This window comes from Lactuca serriola, chromosome 2, assembly GCF_051521515.1.
Source record: "Lactuca serriola cultivar US96UC23 chromosome 2, Lser_US96UC23_V15, whole genome shotgun sequence".
Classification (NCBI taxonomy): Eukaryota; Viridiplantae; Streptophyta; class Magnoliopsida; order Asterales; family Asteraceae; genus Lactuca; species Lactuca serriola.
Genome location: NC_136409.1, coordinates 4,594,936 through 4,600,935, shown reverse-complemented (window position 1 = coordinate 4,600,935; position 6,000 = coordinate 4,594,936).

Genomic DNA, 6,000 nt, shown 5'->3' with positions numbered 1-6,000 from the left:
CGTCCCAAATCTTCCTCCCAAAATCCCGAATAAGGAGTACTCTACTTCTAGTATGCACTATCTACTTGCACGCTACCAAATATCTCATATAAGCAATCTCCCTAGACTAAGGCATCACAAAACAGGCAATTCTAGTCCTATCATGTATACCTAGTCTTCTAGCATGCATAACAATTCATAATTCAGTGCATAACATAACATCGTAAGGTATTCTGGGGATCTTTACCGTTCGGACGCTGGCTGCACGTACACACTGTTCCATCCTTGTTTTACCGCCTTATCATTTATAAAATGTTGTGTCCTTATTATTTAAAAAGGTTTTTCCTCAAATCCCCGGTCTGAGTTCAGTTGCACCCAAAAGTACACCCGAATCCCTCAAACCAAGGCTCTGATACCAATTATAACAGCTCAAATTTTCAAATAAATTTTTCATTTAAAACAAAACATCATTATTCGACAAAAGAGTTTATTCCAAGTTTATTGCAAAAGTATAAATAATAAATCTCCAAGATCTTCAACAATGGCAGTGTGTACGTGTCACGCCGGCGCCTTCCCACGGTCATCACTAGTACCTGAAAAACATAAACACAACTAGTAAGCATAAATGCTTAGTGAGTTCCCCAGTATACTACTTACCCACATACGCCTTCCGGCCCGGACCTTTCGGTCCACATAACATTGCCTTCCGGCCCGTAACATAATCGCCTTCCGGCCCATAACATATCGCCTTCCGGCCCGTATTAAATTGCCTTCCGGCCCATAGTATTTTGCCTTCCGGCCCATAATAGTATAAACATAACACATGTAACATAACGCACATAACACATAAGACATACACCATACCGTTCTTTCTAACACATAAAGTCTCGCCTTCCGGCCCGTATAAGCATACATCACATATAAGCATACATCACATATAATATAAAGCATCTACCTCTCCAGACATTGCATAAATATAACACATACGACCTTCCGGTCTCACAATCAAACCCTTCCGGGTGATATAGTGAGAAGACTCACCTCGTAGTATGCAAGCTATAAACCCTTCGAGCTACTCGCACTCGATCCGCTAATCCGCAGGTTCCCTATAATACCACATACCTTTATTAATGATCTTATCAACAAGACAACTGACCCTACTAAGTTACATACGGGTCAACGGTCAATCTTGACCGGACTCGTCAAGTGCAAAGGGCAACTCGGCGAGTATAGACACCCTGACTCCACTCGCCGAGTCTGAAGAACGACTCGACGAGTCCTAGTAGAACTTCAAGCTACTCGCCGAGTCTGAAGAACAACTCGGCGAGTCCTAGTGAATCTTCAAGCTACTCGCCGAGTCTGAAGAACAACTCGGCGAGTCCTAGTGAAACTTCAAGCTACTCGCCGAGTCTGATCATTGGACTCGGCGAGTCCTCGCCATGCAGTCAATCCGCTGCCTCCTGTATTTCGCATGATTTCGAAGTATATAGATATGGGGCTTCCTGGACTTTCACATATACTATTACAGGGGTTTTTAAACACTTATAACAACACTATAATCTAACAATTCCTTAAATGGGTTTCCTAAACCCTAAATTCGCATACAACGTAAAAGCTACAGATTACGATCCGAAGATTACCTGGAAACGTTTTCCCTGTGTCCCCAACCTCCAGTACTCGACTCCTTGGACTTCCTTTGATCACCACCTTGCCCCTTCCTTGTCTAACAATCTCTTCAAGCTTCCTCTAGCCCTCACTCTTGCTCCAGATGCCCACAAACTCCCAAGTTATCTTCAATCGGCCAAAAGACGCGACATGACGGCCATAAGATCATTATATACGATTCAGAATTGAAACGGCTAGGGTTCAGCTGAATCAGCGTCGACTCGCCGAGTCCCTATTTGGACTCGTCGAGTCCAGTCGCGTATCTGCGACCAAGACCATGGCCCTACTCGGCGAGTCATGCACCAACTCGCCGAGTCCCCTCCTAAATGTGCCCCAAAAATAATTTAAAGAAATACCTGAAATTCTGGGCTGTTACAAACATAGTATGCATACTTGGTGTGTGGCATGACTAGTGTTTAGAAAAACATAGTGTACATGCTTGGAGCATGGGACAACTATTGTTTTAAATTCAAGAATAAAGTTGATAGTTGAAACAGTATATAATGAATAATGTGTAATCATATGGTGATAAATAAAAGGTGTTTTATTTATATTCATAAGTTCTGAGACCATATTGGATTCGATTATTATTGTGTTTCATTTTGCATGTTTTGACTTCCCGAATAAACTAGGTTATTCTTCCAGAATGACTAAGTTATTCAAACCATCCACAGTCGGTCATATGTTGGAAGTAGATATGAATCAAGACTGTCATGGGTTGGCTTGTAGAGGTCTAAGATGTTGGACAAAGGGCTACAACACTCATGAGTGCTCATAAGTTCTGAGTATTGGATTCAACCCGCGCTCATTGGAATCACTTCATGGATTTTATCACGAGTGATCATGAGACAATAATATCTTATATTCTTCAAACCTAGAGATATGAGTTGTTACTATGAGTTGGTTGTACATTGATTGCACGAAACCGCATTTGGTAACTCGGTGCTATAAAACGTGCCTTTGTGTATGATTCAACAAGTAGTAGAACAAGCCATATGAGTCGAAGTTTATCCATTCCTTTTACCTTCGGGATAAAAGCGATATCTGTGGGCCCCTCGATGATTTGATGATGACAAATGGAAGTGCTCGGCCGGGCCAGGACTGATTTGATTTGTTCAATTAGTCAGTCGTCATAAATCGGAAATTGGGAAACAACTAATGGACAGAGAGAATGATTATAATCCATGTCTCAGTCCATATGATATCTAGAATGGAGGAATATATGATCGCTTATCTAATGGACAAGTTCGTTGACAAGATCAGAGTTCGACAGCAGCTTTAAGAGCTACGATTGCCAGTTAGGTTTGAAGTCATACGCAATAATAGTTTTAGACTTATCCAAGTGGGAGACTGTTGGATTAATGTCTAAGTCCATAACTATATTTGGTATGTACTTGACCCGACCCGGCATGGTCCATTTGGGTTGCACTTCACCGACACAATTTATATGGATAATCTTTTGAGAATAGTATGTTTATGATTAATATTAATATATTATAAGTTCTAATATATTAATATGGAATCATATTATTTAATTAGTATTGATCAAGAATTAATTTATAATTAATTAAGTGATCAAAAGGAACTAATTAAATATGGACTCTTATATATATGGAATGGGCCAAGTTCATTTAGGTTGGGCTAAGCTTTCATGGATAGTCCATGGAGTGTTTAACCCATGGATCCTAGGAAATGAAAGGTCATGGGTATTAGGGTTTAACCCTAATCCTCCATACTATATAAAGATGTCTTTGGTTGGTGAAATTGGCACTAGTGTGATACACTAAGAGGGCTAGCCGATTTCACTAAGAGAGAACCAAGTATTCATATTCTCTAAAGTCTTCCAAGGTGTCTTGGTGATTTGTGATTCCACTTGAGGCTTCCACACTATTGGGGCTAAGCTCTTAAAGCTTGAAGACATCAAGCTACATCAAAAGGTATGTCTTCTAACTAGTACTTTGTAGATTAAGAACATCATAATATGCTAGTTAGGATTAAAGCCTTGGAAAGTTCTTATTTGCATGTATAATAGAGAAAACATAGATCCAAGGTTTATAGGGTTGCATGTACACCATAGGAATGTTAGAATGCTCAAAACCCAACACTAAGAACCATTCTTTCGTCATCCGAAGGTACTTAAGGATGTTCTTCACCGCAATCCAATGTGCTTTGCCAGGGTTCCCTTGATATCTGCTAACCATGCTCAAAGCGAAGGCTACATCAGGGCGAGTACAAGTCATGGCGTACATGATTGAGCCAACTGCGGAAGCATATGGTATTCGGCTCATTTCAGCTATTTCAGCTTCAGTACTCAGACTTTGAGTCATACTCAACTTGGCATTTCCTTGTATCGGTAGTTCTCCCTTCTTTGAGTTTTCCATACTAAAACATTTTAGTACCTTCTTTAAGTAAGTATTCTGACTAAGTCCAATTAGTCTCTTACTTCTTTCTCTTACTATCCTTATTCCCAAAATGTAAGAAGCCTCTCCGAGGTCCTTCATAGCAAAACATTTCCCGAGCCAGGACTTGACTTCCTGCAGAGTCGGGATGTCGTTTCCTATGAGTAATATGTCATCGACATATAGAACGAGGAAGCTTACTATACTCCCACTGGCTTTCACATATACACAAGATTCGTCTTCGCTTCGTACAAATCCAAACTCTTTGACTTTCTCATCGAAGCAAAGATTCCATCTGCGAGACGCTTGCTTAAGTCCATAGATGGACTTCTCAAGCTTACACACTCTATTTGGATGCTTCGGATCCACAAACCCCTCTGGCTGAGCCATGTAAACATCCACAGCCAACTTTCCGTTAAGGAAGGCGGTCTTGACATCCATTTTCCAAATTTCATAATCATGAAATGCGGCAACTGCTAGCATCACTCTAATAGATTTAATCTTCGCAACTGGTGAGAAGGTGTCATCATAATCAACTCCTGGAGTTTGAGTGAAGCCCTTTGCAACCAATCGCGCTTTATACGTGTGTACATTCCCATCCACGTCGGTCTTCTTCTTGGAGATCCACTTGCACCCAACGGTCTTACGTCCGGGCACATAATCAACTAAATTCCAAACTTGGTTATCGTTCATGGATTGGATCTCGCTATCCATTGCCTCTTTCCATTTCGCAGACTCCGGGCCTGCCATGGCTTCCTTATAGCTATTAGGTTCATCAAGATTTACTAGTGTACCATCACTAATATACATGTCCCCTTCGGTAGTAATATGAAAACCATAAAACTGGGGATGAACTCTAACTGTATCGGAACGTCTAAGAGGTAAGGATTCGTCAATCGGTTCAACCGGATTTTCCTCCTCGGGTTGAATGCCAGCGGTAGAGGTTCCTTCATCTATCGACTCTTGAATCTATTCAAGTTTGATTTGCCTCCCACTGTCTCCTTGGCTTATGAGTTCCCGCTCTCCGAAAACTCCTCTCCTCGCAACAAAGACAACATTGTCCTTCGGTCTATAGAAAAGATATCCAAAGGATGTCTGCGGGTAGCCGATGAAAATACATCGCTCACTTCGAGGTTCAAGTTTGTCGTGAGTATCTCGTCTTACGAAAGCCTCGCAACCCCAAACCTTGATATGTGCCAACGAGGGAGCTTTCCCCGTCCACATCTCGTGAGGTGTTTTGGCAACCTTCTTAGTAGGGACTCGGTTAAGGATATGGGCGGCAGTCTCTAAGGCATACCCCCAAAAGAAGATAGGTAGTGAAGCACGACTCATCATAGAGGGAACCATATCTAATAAGGTTCGATTACGCCTTTCAGCCACACCATTCAACTGCGGTGTCCTAGGAGGCGTCAATTGCGAAACTATTCCACACTCCTTGAGATAATCGTGGAATTCAAGACTTAGGTACTCTCCTCCTCGATCGGATCGAAGCATCTTGATTTTCCTGCCCAATTGATTCTCCACTTCATTCTTGAACTCTTTGAACTTTTCAAAGGTTTCTAACTTTTGCTTGATTAAATAGATATACCCATATCTATTATAATCATCGGTAAAAGTCACGTAGAAGCGGTTCCCATCCTTTGTGGTTGATCTAAAGGGTCCACATACATCGGTATGTATTAGGTCCAATAGCCCCTCACCCCTTTCACAAGTATTGTGAAGGGTGACTTAGTCATCTTTCCAAGTAAACAAGACTCGCATGTGTCATCTTCCCTAAGGTCGAATGACTCCAACACTCCATCCTTTTGGAGTTGGGCTATGCGTTTCTTGTTGACATGTCCAAGACGGTAATGCCACAAGGATGCTTTATCCAAACTAGTGGAAGAATCAATATTCAAAACATCATTTCCTAAGTTATCAACAATCATAACATTTTCATATATTCCATTACATGGTA